Below are 16,294 nucleotides of genomic sequence, written 5' to 3' on the forward strand. Positions count from 1 at the left end.
CCAAAGATTTACTGAAACAAAATCATCTATTTTGCTACTTAGTACATAAATATGTGATTCTGCATTTAATTGCTTTGAAACAAAGAATATTATTGTTAGACTCATTGAGATAGTCAGTATGCAATTTCAACAGCTTGAACAATGCCCTTAGCTTTCCAGAGAGTAAAACTTGTTATGCGTGCCTTAATCAACCTCTTTGTACCATCAGCAATGTGGAATTAGTTCAGGTTGAAGGGGTTTAATTTTCTGTATTGCGTCATGGCCCTGATTGCAGCATACCTTGTGATTTAATCTAGGAAAATGATATACATCTGATTCACTTTTCATTGGCAAGGTTCTGGCAAGTGCTGGTCCTTCAGTAACACTGAGATGCAGAATGAACAGATGGCCAAAACAGAGTAACCCTTTTTCTCAAAAATATGTAATACATGTTCACAAAAGTGTTATTCTCAAGATGGACATATAAATATAGACATATACTCACCAGGATCCAAGAAAAGCAAATCTTTAAGAAAAGGAACTAACAGTCTTGCAATAATAGGAACTGGAAGTTCACAACAGATTCTTTTGGTCATTTAAGCAATTGGGAAAGAGCAAGTAGGCACAGACATTTGCCACCTCTTCTACATAAGCAGACTAGAAGCAGAGAAACACTTTAGGGACTATAATTGAGCCTGGCAACTTGGTTGTTAAACAAAAGTTTATAACCTTACTTCAGCTTTCCTTTGCTTTACAGATGTGCAAAAGTTGTAAATTCAAGGTTAAGTCACAAAGTTACTTTTTCATCACCATTCTAACAATGAATAGTCACTAAACAAAGCAGTCACTAAACAAGGAGTACCTGTATAGATAGACAACAGATAAACAAAAACACACCCTCAAATGTATACACGTACATTCATTGTAAATCACATTTGTGGAGTCTACTTAATAATATCCTATTCTTTTCTGTAGGATAGTTTTGCTTGTTTGTGGGTTGTGACTTTAAGTAAGCTTGGAGTTTTCTTAGGATATTTGTGTGCTATCATATAAACACACAGGCATATTAATTACTGTCATTTATCTCCCTCGTTGTTGTTTGTTACCTCTTTATTCCATTCTTTTTTTTTCCTCTAAAAGCTCAAACTAGCATATATTAAATTTACAACGTGGCATCTCTACACATCTCCTGAGTGTAGATATTGCACTGGGATCAAATGAAGTTCATATTTCTGCTGGTACTGATGACACTCTTTTGGCCAACCTAATACATAATGGAATAAGGATGAGGAAGTTCATTTATGAAACTGTTTTCTGCTTTGTCTGATTTTTAACACTTCTTATCTGTAAAACAGTCTTAATCACTTTTCACACTCTTACACATTTTTTTTCAAATAACAAATGTAACATAAATGTTGAGAGTAACAAAAATAGAATCGGTCAAGCCTAGTCAAAAATATGTTAGAAAGTGTAAGGTAATCTAAAATTAATTTTATTTATGCAAACAAGGCAAGCTGAAAATTCATGGTAAATAAGACTTGTCCTAGTGAGCACTTCTGATAGCAAAAGTTAAGGAATGCACTGGGAAAAGGAAGGTTTAATATATGTATGTATTTTTCCATTACAAAAATCTTCAATATTTTCTTATTCTGCTGTATGTAGTGTAAAGACCAGTTTAAGTTAGAATGTTACTTTTAAAAATTAGCATATTGTCATTAAATATAATTTTTGGCATTATTGATTACTCCAAGAACAAACTTTATTAGTGGGATATTTCCACACATTTTCCCAAAGAATGTTCAAGCTATCAAAATATTCAAGATTATCAGAAGTACATAGTCATAGAGATGTCAGACTTTGAAAGATGCTCCAGAGCACAAATTAAGAATAAGGATAAGGAAACTCAGATAGTGGTGAGACCATATTATATACAACAAATTATGAATAATGGGAATAAAAAGTGAATGTAGAGCTCAGCTCACATATTTTTAGCTATTGATTGCACACATACAGCACTTATTTAAAAATGAAAACTGGCTGAGTGATGTCTAACAGAAGGCATGGGGAGTTGTAATATATGAAGTGAAGGGAAAAAAAACCAAAATTTTGTTTCATTTCCATTCAAAGGTCATTAAAATGAAATATAATTAATTTAGATTCTCCAGGCATGTCTTTAATATCTTTTTCCTTCTACCAAATTAAAAATTATAATTTCATAAAAAACTTGTTGATGTCCCCAGAGAGCAGGCAATTTACCTACAGAATTTAGAGGCTGTATTTAGGTCTGGAAATTCAAGCTATACAGCTGTACAATAAACCATCGTTTGCAGCCTAGTTCATAGTGTCATAGCATGACAGAAGCAAATAAACTACATTACAATTTAGCACAGTATCCATCTGACTGAAGTTTATGTTGGCAGCCTCTTTTATTTTTATTTTTTCATACCCAAATGTATCAATGGATGGATGCGTGAATGAGAAACTGACATCTATAAATGTTTCCTTAAGATTGTTAATAACAAGGGCATAGTTGTCTACCGTACTACTATTCAGTTGTGGTACTGTAGAACAGAGATTAATTAGTTTTTGTAAACATGTTAGAATGGCCAGTTACAGTGAAAATGTTACACATACTGGTTTTATTTTCCCAAAGAACAGATTAGATGTTCAAACAGAACCCTGATTTATAAGATATACCAAGATTCAGATTAAAAAAATATGATGGATTATTAAGGTGTCTTGTTGATTTATTGACCATATGGCAATTTATAAGTCATGTCAGTAACTTTATAGGTAACACAATTAATTCCAAAGTTATTCCTTAGTTCTCCAAGTTGGAAGGTGCTGATGGATAAGCAATGAGACTGACTTATGAGTTAATGCTGAACTATAAATCAGGCAGCTGGGTAATAAATCAAGAGATGGATGGATTTGATTACAGCACTGAACAGTGAGTCATGCAACTGTATCATACATGCTGAGCAGTTTGGCCAAACCTTCACTGTACATTTTGTGCATTTGTTTGGAAACGTGCAGATTGATTTAACAGGTAGACACACAAATCACCACTCCACTTGGTAATCCAAGCTGATTTTAAAAACTGTGTTTACCCTGGCCACGTTGATCAATCCACTCTTGACTTAACACAAAAGTACCTAGTTTACATTTGTTGCCAGCGTGACAGGTGGGCCTGAATACATGAAAGGTTTGTCTCGTAAATCTCTTGTCAGGTATGACATGAGAAACATGGATTGATGACATGTTTTGTACATCCAGCTATAGGTTAAAAATCAAGACTGAAAATCCTTACAGAAAATAAGTCAAGAAGTGTTTGCTCTTGCTAACTAATGTAGTCAGATATTGCCAAAAAGTTTCAGGAGTAATGAGTATAGTGTTAAGGAATGTGTGTGAGGAAATAATCTAATTCTGACAGCATAGCAGCCACATATACATGGTCGCTACCTTTGACCATGTTGCAACCAACCACATCTGTGCCATTTACAGAGAATGAAGGCTGTCTGATGTCATCCCACCAATGCTGCGACTTATATTTTTGCATGATGATGTATTTTTTATGTTATTAATTTGTGTACTGCCTGACTCTAATGGCTCCAGTCTATTCACGAATAAGAACACTAAAAACTAATGAAACGATGCAATAATAAACAAGAACAGAAGAATGAATGGTGGCAAATTGGGTAGCATCAATAAACAGGCCCACACAACCTAAAAGTGAGCTTTAGTCACACTTGCCAAAAGCCTGGGCAAAAAAACCAGGTCTTCAAAGTCATTCAAAATACTAATGTCATCATGAAGTATGTGTCACTCTGCCATAACTGCAATTTGCTACAAGTTCCACTGACCACATCTTCCAGTATCTTTCTGACCTCATATAATCTAGTTGGTATGACTTGCTGGTATGGCTTGTCTACATTATTCCCTGGTGTCTGGTATGTATACCTTCCTAAAGGAGGCTAGCCATCATATAGTTATACTTGTTAAGAATACCTGGTAGTCTGGAGCTTTAGTTAGTTACAGAACTTTCCTGGAATTTGCAACTGCAAATAAGGATGTCAGGGTAAAGCATTAATCCATCTATATAATTTCATTTATATTGAAGGCTTGAACAGCTTATGCAACAACAGATAGAGAATCAATGTGATGAAGTGTGCTTTGACAGTTTTATGGAATGTCCTGCCTTCTGTGTCCAGCAATGTCTTTAATATAAACATCCCATACAGGAAAGTAGGCAGCCAGGTGCAAATGTGCTTTACCAAAAGTGTCTTCCTAAATTAGAATCTTTAAACCAGCCTGGAGGAAAAAATCTCATTTTTTAAACTGTAGTTTCCATCTGAGAATCAAATTCTGGAGATATCCAATAGGACCAGGTTATTGTTTGCAGGGTTTGGAGGTCCTTTTGTCACTCAAAGTACTATTGTTGAGTAAACACAGTAAACAGCATCCTAGGATATGCACTGCCCATTGTTCACCCGATTCTGTCTTTCTCTTGACAATGAATGATGTTGTCATATTCCTTTAGCATGCCAGCTGCTAGAGACAAGATTATTGGCTTTCTCCCCTGGCTCAGCAATCATCCCTTTTCATCAGATGACTACTCCATGGGGAAAACATTCATCAGTTTGGGCACTGCAATAGCAATGAGGTAGATCTGATTTTAGAATTCCCTGTCCAGAGTCCATTGGCATTGAGCAACTAATACATTTAAAACAACAACAACAAGAATAATAGCTTCTCTCGACTAATTAGTTGCCCCTCTTCTTGCATCTCCTTTGGGCATCTCCTAAATTAAAATAATATGAAATAAATTTTAAAAAATGTAGTGTGATACTACATAAGAAATAACACAAAAAAGCAGAGAAACAGATTAAACTGCTATGATTGTAGAACTGTATAGCTACTTAGATCTTGTTTGTAGAGACAGAGAACTGAAGCTGTCTAAACAACAGCTAAACAACTTTTCTGTTACTTCAAAGAGGGGAGAGAAAATATTTGAAACTGACAAAAAAAAAATAGAAACTAGGAAATTAAGTCCAGTAAAAGAGTTTTTATTATTTTCTGGACATTGCAATGAGGAACAAGCACATCTGCTACATTTAGAAGTAAAATGCTCAGTTATTCCATTTCAGTGTAATCTTAACACTGTTGATATAGGACTGCAAGAATATGTTCTTTTTACTTGCCAAAATAAATAGTAGCCTAGTCATTAAAGACTACAATGAAAAATCAATGTTTAGTCTGATAAATGTGAATTTATGTCATTTGTGAAATTACATAATTGACATAAAAGGTATCATTTACCATAAAACCTCAATTTAGTACACAAATTTTCTTTCTGGGAAAAGATCTTCAAAATAATGGACATACCATTAAATAAATTTTTCCCAATGCATCCCAAATCTGTCAAAAAGAGGGTCACTAAACTAAGATTTTATTGTACAGAGTTGTGCAAATTATCCCTTTCTTCTTCCTGAAGTAAAATATTAGAAGTTGATTCTGACTTTTTCCCCTTTGCTAAACTGAGCATGGACAGCACATGATGCATCTGATCCATGGACTGCAACTTTAAGAGCTCTGGGGTAGACCATTAGAAGAAGATGCTAGATGGACCTAGAATCCAACCTTTAAGGAGTAATTCCAGCACCACCTACAGTGGCAACATTATAATGACTTGTCATTTTCTTGGCAATTACCTGGCAAGGAAGTGTTTCTGGGCAAGTATGTATGCATACAATTGGTTTACAAGTGACCACAATGGCCTTTCATTAGTTTGGTTTAGTAGTTAAGGCATCAGGATATAAAGTGGAAGATTATGAATTCAAGTCCTTCTTTAGCCATAAAAGCAAGTTCACGTCACCTCACAAGGTTTTGTTGTGAAGAAAAAAGGAGAAGGATAGTGTGTTGGATATCTTCACTGCCTTGTGTTGTTTATAAAAATAATAAAGGCAGAATACAAATCAATCTAATCTAATACTATATTATTTTTCGGCTATTTAAAGCATATCTCTCCCCACTACATCCACCTAGCCCAACAGATTGGTTTCATCAGTTACGCATGTACATCTGATGGAACCACAAAAAAAGTCTTCTCAGTGATGGTCCTTTCTCTATGGAAGATCATCCTTTGAGGTATGGTTGCTTCCTACCTTGTTGCTTTCCTAAAGATAGCTTTTATCAGTGAGCCTGGGGATCACAAATGGAGATGGAGCCAATCAAGTGGCTGATCTGTTGTGCTGCTGCTGTCATGGGGACATTTTAATGGATTTTATTGTGTGGTATATTTTAAATGTTGTAAGCCACCCAGAGTCACCTAGATGTGAGTTGGGTGAGTATATAAATTTATTAAATAAATAAATAAATTTAGCAGTGGGGTAAAAAGAATAATGCTTTTCTCACTTCCTGATTGGTTTTCACAGTCCTGAAATACATCTCTACACCCATCCATATATACATACATGCATCTATCTATACATACATGCATCCATCCATCCATCCATCCATCCATCCATCCATCCATCCATCCATCCATATCTTTCAGAATGTGGATAACCTGGATTATAATGTGCTGATTTTAAGCTCACTTGTCATTCTTCTTGTAACCTCCCTAAAAAGTGAAGAACTCTGATATAGCTTTGAAAGATTTAAACCAGGGGGATGTAACAATTTAAAAAAGAAAAGAAGGCAAGGCAGCTATTTTTATTTATTTCTATTTGTCAATTGCTTACAAGATAATAGGTATGAGTAAAAACATAGTTATGAATACATGGATACATATAAGAAAAATTTAAAAAATATAAAAGAAACAATAGGACAGGGACGGTAGGCACATTGGTGCGCTTATGCATGCCCCCTGCAGACCTCTTAGGAAAGAAATGAGGTCAATAGTAGACAATCTAAGGTTAAAGTTTTTGGGGTTTGGGGAAAAAACCACAGAGACAGGTAGAGTATTCCAGACATTGACCACTCTGTTGCTGAAGTCGTATTTCCTGCAATCAAGTTTGGTGTGATTAACCTTGAGTTTGTATCTATTGTTTGCTCTAGTGTTGTTATGGTTGAAGCTGAAGTATTCATTGACAGGTAGGACATTGTAATGTATGATTTTATATACTATCCTTAGATCAGACCAAAGGTGGCATAGTTCTAGGTTTTCTAGGTCTATTCTGCAATGAGTAGAGGAGTGGAGAACTCTTCTTGTGAAATATTTCTGGACTTTCTCAACTGTGTTAATATCAAATACATAATGTGAGTTCCAGACTGATGAGCTGTATTCGAGTATTGGTCTAGCAAATGTTTTGTATGCTCTAGTTATTAGTGTAATATTACCAGAGAAAAAGCTGCGTAAGATTAGGTTAACAACTCTTAATGCCTTTTTGGCTATGTAGTTACAGTGGGCTCTAGCACTTAGGTCATTTGAGGTGAGTACTCCAAGATCTTTGACAGAGTTTGGATCATCAACAAGGTCTTGACTATTCAGCCTGTATTTTATTTTCTGATTTTTTTTGCCAATATGTAGGACAGAGCATTTACTTGTTGAGATTTGAAGTTGCCATTGGTTTGACCATTCTGATGCATAGTCAAGGTCTTTTTGAAGGGTAGCAGTATTGTCTGTGGTGTTAAATAGCTTTACATCATCAGCGAAGAGAAAGCAGTTGCTCTTGATATGATCACAGAGGTCATTTATGTAGAGTATGAAAAGAGTTGGTTCTAGAACACTGCCTTTGGGGACACTACTGTTCACAGGTACAGAATTTGATAGGACGCTCCCAATTTTGACCATTTGTTGTCTGAGTGACAGGAATGCTTCTATCCAGTAATGCAGGTGTCCAGAGATACCGTAAGATTTTAGTTTTAGGAGTAGTTTGTCATGTACCACTGAATTAAAGGCTTTACAGAAGTCTTTGTAGATTGTGTCTATTGTTTTGCCCTGATTGAGTTGTGTAGTCCATATGTTTTTGCAGAGTAAGAGTTGCAGATTACATGATAGTTTTTTCCTGAAACCAAATTGTTTATTAGAGAGTAGGTTGTTTGTTTCTAAGTGGAGGATGATGGATTGGTTAATAATTGATTTCATGACTTTACAGGTGATGCAGCATAAAGAGATTGGTCTGTAATTTTCAACTAGGCTGGGGTCTCCCTTTTTGAAGATGGGGATGACCGTGGCTTGTGACCATAGTTTTGGCAAGAAGCTGGTCCTGAAAGATTTTTCAAAGATTATGCTTAGAGGTTCGGCTATGGCAGTGGATAGCTTTTTTAAGAAGTAGGCAGATATTCTGTCTGGTCCAATACATAAAGGTGGTTTTAGATTGCACAGTGCTTTTTCAACAATTTCTTCTGTAAAATCGATATGTATTAGATCATTGTAGTTGTCTGTGGTTCGACTAGGAAATACTGGGCATGATCCATTGCTGTTTACAAATACTGAGCCAAAGAATGTGTTAAAAAGGTTGGCTTTAATAGTGTCATTGTTGCAGTCTTTACCATTAGGTCCTTTCAGGGGTGAGATGGACCTTGAGTCTTTTAGTTTGTTGTTTATAAAATTGTAGAAAGCGTGGGTGGAATTGGTGCATAGAAGGTTTTCTTCTGTTTAATGTGATAATTGGTGCATTTAGTTTTTATCTGGTGGCATAAATTTTTGTATCGGCTTTTGAAGTTGGCAACATGACCAGATTTGTTTTTCCGCCAAAGTTATTTCTTTTGGGATTGAAGCTTCCTTATTGTTTTGGGTAATTTGTTTTTTCTGTTTTATTTTTTATATTTTTTTTATAATTTATAATTTGTTTTATTTTCTGTTAACTAAATAAATATATAGGCATACTAGGTTTTTTTAATGGGCTAAACATTTGGCTGCACCCATTTTGATGCACTCTGACCTGTGTAAACCTCAAAGGCAATAATTTGTTTATTTAGTGCATCTACTCAAATTATTGCCCATCTCAGATGTAGAAAATGCCATGCCTTGGAATAATATTCTGACTTTCAAGAACAGTATGGCATTCTAAAAGAGCCCACCTGATCTGCCTTCAGCTAAGACATGTATCCTGATAAACAAATGTATCAAGACCAGCAGCAAAAATGCCTTAAAATCTCTTGGGTAGCCACCTTCTTACTTCTCTAGCTGTTAAAATGTCTGGGCTGGATGTTTTAGACATAGCTTTGCTTTGCAAACCACTATCAACTCTGTTCCTGACTCAGCAAATTCCATGCTTGTTCAGGAGACAACACATCCTTTAGGAAACCATGATCACTATGTAGCTGCTTGTAAACATTTCCAAATCATATTAATCATCAAGGCATTCCTTTCAGCTCTGTCAAGAAGCAGGAAAGTGGTGATGATGCTGGGGCAGGCAGGGCAGGAACTGAGTGACAGAGACAAGGCCACTGAAAGGAGAATAGTGCTCGGACCAAGACAGGCCAAAGTCAAAGTGTTAGCCTGTGAATGGGAATGTGGAGTTCAGGGAGGAACACCAGTTCTTGGTGCCCCTCCTTGCATTCAGCTGGAGGCAGCATTTCACAACCTCCTGTCATTCCTTTGCACTCCTGGTTTTAACATGCATAAATCATAGGCATGTCATCATCTTGATATACAATTATCTCAAACACAGTCAGCCCTCTCATCTCGAGATGAAACTCAGAGCACCTGCCCTGCAAATAGAAAATGCATTTTGTGTATATAAACAGGACATTAACATACAAATTGGTTGTTGTTAGCAGTACTGTTCACTGAAATTTTGAACCACAGTATACATTTTACAAAGTGAGAATTGCTGATTTGAAAGGAAGACAACAATTTTAAACAATTATTTGCTCCTGCTAATTGCCCATTTATGACAACATGGTGTTTAATTTATGTTTATCAAATTTACCAGAGCTGAAAAAGAACATTTTTTGAACCAAAAACCTGGAGGTGGTATTAAGATCATTTACCATTCCTTTTGGCTTAGTAAACAAACTTATCCTGCAAGTTCAGCACTATTATTTACTAATCTGAAAATATATCCTTTGCCATTGCAGGAGAATATCCACATGGCACTATTTGTCTCTGGAGGAATGCTCTGGAAACCAATAACACTTTCATCTACACATTTGAATTTATCACTTTCTCTGACTCCAAAAACTGCCCTAATCATTCACCTAAGCATCTCCGTAGTGTAATGGGAGCCACTCCAGTTCTTCTAGAATCAGTCCCTGCAGACAGTGCAAAGACAATACGGTCCTTTAAATATCAGGAGTTTCATGATGTTAGAAATTTATTTCTGACATTATTTCATTTCAATACTGCTTTCATTCTAAGTCTTGAGTATCTTGATTCTACAAAACTCCAGGGTAAATGGACCATGATTCTGCTTTACTGCCTGAAGTCTTGGTGAGTCCACAAGTGTGCCTTATGGCAACCTTCCTTACCCTAATGCATTTAATATGCATTTAAACTACAACTTCCAGGCAATTAAAAAAGTGGGAATGCTAATTAGGTTGTAGCTCCTAGAATTCCAAATACATTTTGAGAATATCAGATTGGGGGGAAATGCCAATAAGTGTAGAATAAGTTGAAAGCAGTACTCATACTGGATATATAATCATTTCCCCAATATGTTTCTCTCACATGTTGCTTAATGGTGAGATAAGAATATGAGAATATGTGAGATATGCTTATTCAGAGATAAGAATATCAACCTCGTGTAAGACCATATAATGATCAATATTCCCAAGCCTCCGGGGAAAAAACCAGAGGTGGTATTCAGCAGGTTCTGACCAGTTCTGGAGAACCAGTAGCAGAAATGTTGAGTAGTTCAGAGAACTGGCAAATACCACCTCTCACTGTCCCCGTCCCCATCTATTCTCTGCCTCCCAAGCCCCAGCTGATCGGCTGGGTATTCTTTTGTTGCCCTGCACAGGAAAACAGAGCTGGAAAGTAGGTTAGTGGAGTGGGAAGGGAATGGGGATTTTACAGTATCCTTCTCCTGGAGTGAGGTGGGAATGGAGATTTTGTAGTAACCTTCCCCTGCCATGCCCATCAAGCCACACTATGCCCACCAAGCCACACCCACAGAACCGGTAGTAAAAAAAATCGAATTCCACCATTGGAATAAATGGTGAACTGAAAAGTGGATTACTGTAGCAGAGCAACCCCTTCTTCAATAAATCGTCTCCAGAAAAGGAGAGGACTTGGGATTGCGCCTCATGAGGACACTGTAAGAAAGTAAATGTTGGTGAGTTTACAGATCTGGGAGATGTGAGAATAGCCATCTTACTCAAGCTGCAGTTGATGCCTTTGAAAGAACATTAAATTTGCATGCTTCCTTTTCTAAATTTTTTTGGAAATTGCTTCTTGATTGCTTTTCAGCTATGAGGAAACTTTGGATAGCCACATTTGATAGCACTTTGAGCCCCTTTCAATCTTTAGTAAGCAAAGATTTAACTACTTTAAAAAAAATGGTGGGAGGAATGGAATAAACAGCAAAAGTATGATTAAAACTTTTATATTAGCTATAAATGGACTAAGGGTCCAGATAAATTTGAAACATGATTTTGGAATTCATTATAAAAGAGTCTTTCTCATGGTAAACTGCTTTTGTTTTTATTTTTTTTAAAAAAATAAGATTAAAAAAATTAATTCCAAAGGGAACTAGAAGGAACTAAAGATTTTAGTTAAATTTTACTTACAATTACAAAATGAAGCAAAAATACTATTTAACATTGGACATTTTGAAGAATATTTTTGAACAATGGACCCAAAAGTTAATTTTAATTGTTTCTACCTCTAAAGATAGAATGTGTCCCAATGCTATGCTATGAAAAAGGAACAAGTTCTGCTTGACAAGATTTAGACTGACGTTGAAAAAGTTGTCACAAAAGAAGCCAGTTGATGGCTTAATAATTAAAAAGGATATTCAAGTGACAAATGAAAAGAGTGATATTTGTTGCATTTTAAGAGAAGGTGATAAGTTGCTAAAATTATTTATGTTTGTGATTAATTATTTATGTTTGTGATAGGTAGTCCCTCCTTTTTTAAACTATATTGTTATTTTTTCTTTCTTTTCTAGTTCTTTTTCTATTGTTTCTTTCTTTCTACAACTACTATTCTTTCTTTTTATTCTATCTTTAGTTCATATTATTTTTTTACCATTTATAATTTTATTTGTTAGTCAAATTAATATTTTTAAGGAGCCCTGGTGGTACATTGGTTAGAATACAGTACTACAGGCTAACTCTGCCCACCGTCTGGAGTTTGATTCTGACAAGGCTCAAGGTTGACTCAGCCTTCCATCTTTCCAATGAGGAAGGTAAAATGGGGACTCAGATTGTTGAAGGCACTATGTATGACTCTTTAAATCGCTTAGAAAGCACTGTGGAGTGTAATATAAGTCTAAGTGCTATTACTATTTTTTAAAAAGATCAATATTCCTAATGGTAAACCGAAGACAAAAAGATCAATATTCCTAATGGTAAACCGAAGACAGAACTTTTCACAGCTTCCCCCACCCCTCTTTGTTGGTGGCTCAAATCAGGGACTGCGTGGAGAGGAACAGTATATCTTCAGTACTGGAGTTGGAATGCATAAACCATAAAAAGTTTCTTTAAAAGTTTAAGCCATAGAAATACCAGTTTCTCAAAAGGTCAATATCTTGTAATAAAACATTCCACTATTATCTTGAGAAATAGCCCGTTTCCCAGATCTTTCACCTTTTTTTGCCCTAATAAAGTAATCAATTCTGTAAATTGTGACTCGTTGCTGAAATGTGTGCAGGTAAACAATGGGGAAGATATTGGTATGTTGGCATACTTTATTCCTGTTTCCACATTGTATAATTACTGCTGTTGTGTGTCATCTGCCTCCCAGGTGTTTCACTCAATCCAGCTCAGAAAAGAGCCCCCAAACCCAGTTTTGCTGACTGACTTGATACACACAGATTTGTTGGGTTATGGCTTGCTATAATAAAACCATGGTGAACTGAATCCTCTTTTACTTAAAGACTAGAAGGATTGGACTAGAGGAAGGTAGTCAGTGACTGGAAAGCTAATGGGAGTTGATTGTCTGGCATTATCAGAGCTCAGCTAATGGCTAGCTTGGATTAACTGAAAGTATTCCTTGAAAACTCAACATCAAGTGGAGGATGGTGACAAAGTGTAGGGACCTGGTTTAATTTGAATTGTTTTGAATTTGAAAGAAGATATGCATATTACCTAAGGCATGGATGTCACACTCAATTTCATTAACTGCTACATCAGGGTTGTGCTTGACTTTGGGGGGTGGGGGGGCACGAACAGCTCAACATCACTCGTGTGGGGGGCACCTGTGGTGGCCAAGTGCTATGGGAGGACTTCCCTCAGACCCTCCTTCACTCTCATTATAGTCTCCTTCTCTCCTTCCTTCCTTCCCTCCCTGTTCATTCTTTTTTCTTCTTCCTTTCTTCCTTTCTCTCTTTCCTTCTTTTTCTTTTTCTTTCCTTTTCTCCTTTCCTGTCCCTTCTTGGATGCTCAAATGCAAAAAGGGAATCATTTCTCCTTTTGTTTTGTATTTAGTTTGTTTTGCTAGTCATCTGCAGCAAAATGGAGCCTGGAGCACGTGCCCTCCCAGCTCCATTGTTGCTAGCAAAGGCACCACAAGCTGGTCTTTAGCTGTTTCCAGGGCAGTCCCATGGGCCAGATCTAAACACCCTGTGGGCTGGATCTGGCTCACGGGACTCAAGTTTGTCACTCCTGACCTATATCAAAAGAATCTGCACTAAGAGAAGCAATTTTAGTTATGAATGTGTGGAATTTTTAAGATGGTATTACAACTTTGGACATATTGTAATTTAAAAATGTAATTTACTCTTCCATACATTATTTCATAGATTTCACAATAAATGATGATTACAATAAACTGCCATCAGTTGAACTTAACCTTCTAATGCATCCTTGTCCATCTACCTATGACTTTTTAGCCTTTCTACCAATAACTTTTCTTTTTGCTCAGCACTAGGAAAAAAAGGTATTTTTCTCCCCAAATTCCAGAAGTATAGAACATAACAAATATTGAAATACAAGGAGTAGCAGCTATGCTATGCAGTTTTACACATGGGAAAGGTTTTAATGAGAAATTCTCTCACTAAACCAATGAAGCCTAATATCTGAATAGAAAACTTATTTAGGAGAAAGGGAAATATAGAAAAATGAGGATAAACAATATTCACACAGAGAGAATTCCAAATAAAATCAATAGCCTAGCTAAATGAGTTACTTATTTGAGCAAGCTCTCCAGTTTTATCACATGTTCAAAGCTTAGCACAGAAAATATAGTAGAGGGAGGCCATTTGTCTTCCTACTTGGATATTGTTTGGCCAGTCTGTCTTATTTGTTGTTTCACTTGAGCATTGTCCTCAGTTTTACAGACTTTGGAAGTTAATTATAAGTGAATCTGAAAAATCAAACTGTTGCTTTGTCCAATCAAACAGAGTGCTCTAGCTCTGATGTCTGATAGCTCTGATAATGCATTTAGAGGACAAAATATTATCTCCTAAACTCACTTAATATTTTCCTTTTACAATCTTATTTATTCCTACCTGTATATCTTATCTGGCACTGCGTTGGCCCTATTTTAATAATTCTAATCACTATCTTTCTGTCACCAGCTGAATATTCTATACTATTCAAACATGCATTTCATATTCAGGGAAACTCTGAAGGTGGAGATGGCTGGAGAAAGAAGGAAGGAATTTCTTATTTTCTTTCTTATTGCTTATTTTCTTTCCATCTATTTAATGGTGCGGCCCTAACCACAATCTTCTGAATGGAACAAATGCTTCTATACATAGATCACATGATGCGTTAATGGTCTTTGTAATTTAGAGATTCTACAAAGCATCCCTGGTCATTGATAACATGAGACTGGACTGGAAAATTTATTGATGGAGGAAGAAAACAGATATTAAAAAATCCACCTTTGTCTCATGTCAACCGCCAAGTCCAAATATTTTCATTATATGAAAAATATGGCATCAATTACTTCTTATGTCTTGCATCTAATCATATCTCTAACCTGACAAAAAAATTCATATCTCCTTGATGTTGCCATCATCTGGTCCCAACCTGATTTGTGCTTAGGAAACTAAAGTAGTATTCTTTTCCTTTTACTGACACCATCCAAGGAAAACTTCAGAATTCTGAAAATGTGTTAAGCTTGGTCACCCATTACCCTGGAAAGAAATCAGGTAAAGAGAAAGGGAAAGGGAAATAGGAAATTGTAAAAGAAACACAAATGTTACGTTAGTTGAATTTTTTTGCATGGATAACAGAACTTAAATTTAGGAAAGTGGCCAGGTCCCCAATAAATCCAAAAGAGAAAAACATGATAGAAATGAAATCATGGAGTGATTGTTAATTTGTGCTACTGATGGCAGAGCACTGGCATCAGAATTCAAGTGACAGAGTTCAATATGATGCAGTAAGACTTGAGGAATTAATAGGCAAAACTGCAAAGGGTTGGTTACAGGGTTGACTATTATCAATACTCTAAATAGTATCTAGAAACATTCAGCCACTTAGATATTTTAAATATATTAAGCCTATTATGAAGGTCAGCTAAATACTCAAATCTTAAAATACACTTTTTTTTGCTTAATAGTATTCCCAAATGTCATCTATATGTTAAGGCAGGCATTACATACATTCATAGCACCCTGTTTGTGCCACCAAACCCCCTAGTGAGTAGAACTGAATTTTTTCCTAGGGATAGGGGTGGGGTTGGGCTTTATAGCAAAATGGAGACTGAAGGCTTAAACTACTCACACCATTTAAAACATGCAAAAATAATAAAGGACACATTTCCTCCCCTTGGCTGAGGCTTTATGAAGGAAAGCAGGTTTTTTTAAACAGATCCAAAACCCCTGCCCTACGGTGACATCTCAAGGTTTTCAGCTGGCCTCTGCAATCTTTAGAGAGTTCAGAAAGAGGATGTGTGACTCAAACTTTAGAGAGAGAGATGGTGGTTATAGGGCTTCTGAAAACTTGTCATATGATATCAAATACTAGACTGAGGTTGATATATGCCTAAGACCTTTGAGAAATACTGAGAAAAGTGAAAAAGGCTCCACTGAAGGTTTGTATCTGACCCTTTCTAAAGTGTCTGACCTATGCAACTTGTGCTCTCAGCTGGTATTCACTTGGTATTCTGTTTGATCTTTCATTTAACTGTACTGTTAGGTATTTTCCCACTCTCAAGACTGGGGAAAAGTTTTTCAAGAGTGGCACAAGTTCTATTTGTTTTTTGTTTTGTTTTGTTTTTAGAATGAAATATCACTTATTGAATTTATTTTCA

Source organism: Pseudonaja textilis, chromosome 3 (genome assembly GCF_049901715.1).
Source record: "Pseudonaja textilis isolate UNSWEBS1 chromosome 3, rPseTex1.2, whole genome shotgun sequence".
NCBI lineage: Eukaryota > Metazoa > Chordata > Lepidosauria > Squamata > Elapidae > Pseudonaja > Pseudonaja textilis.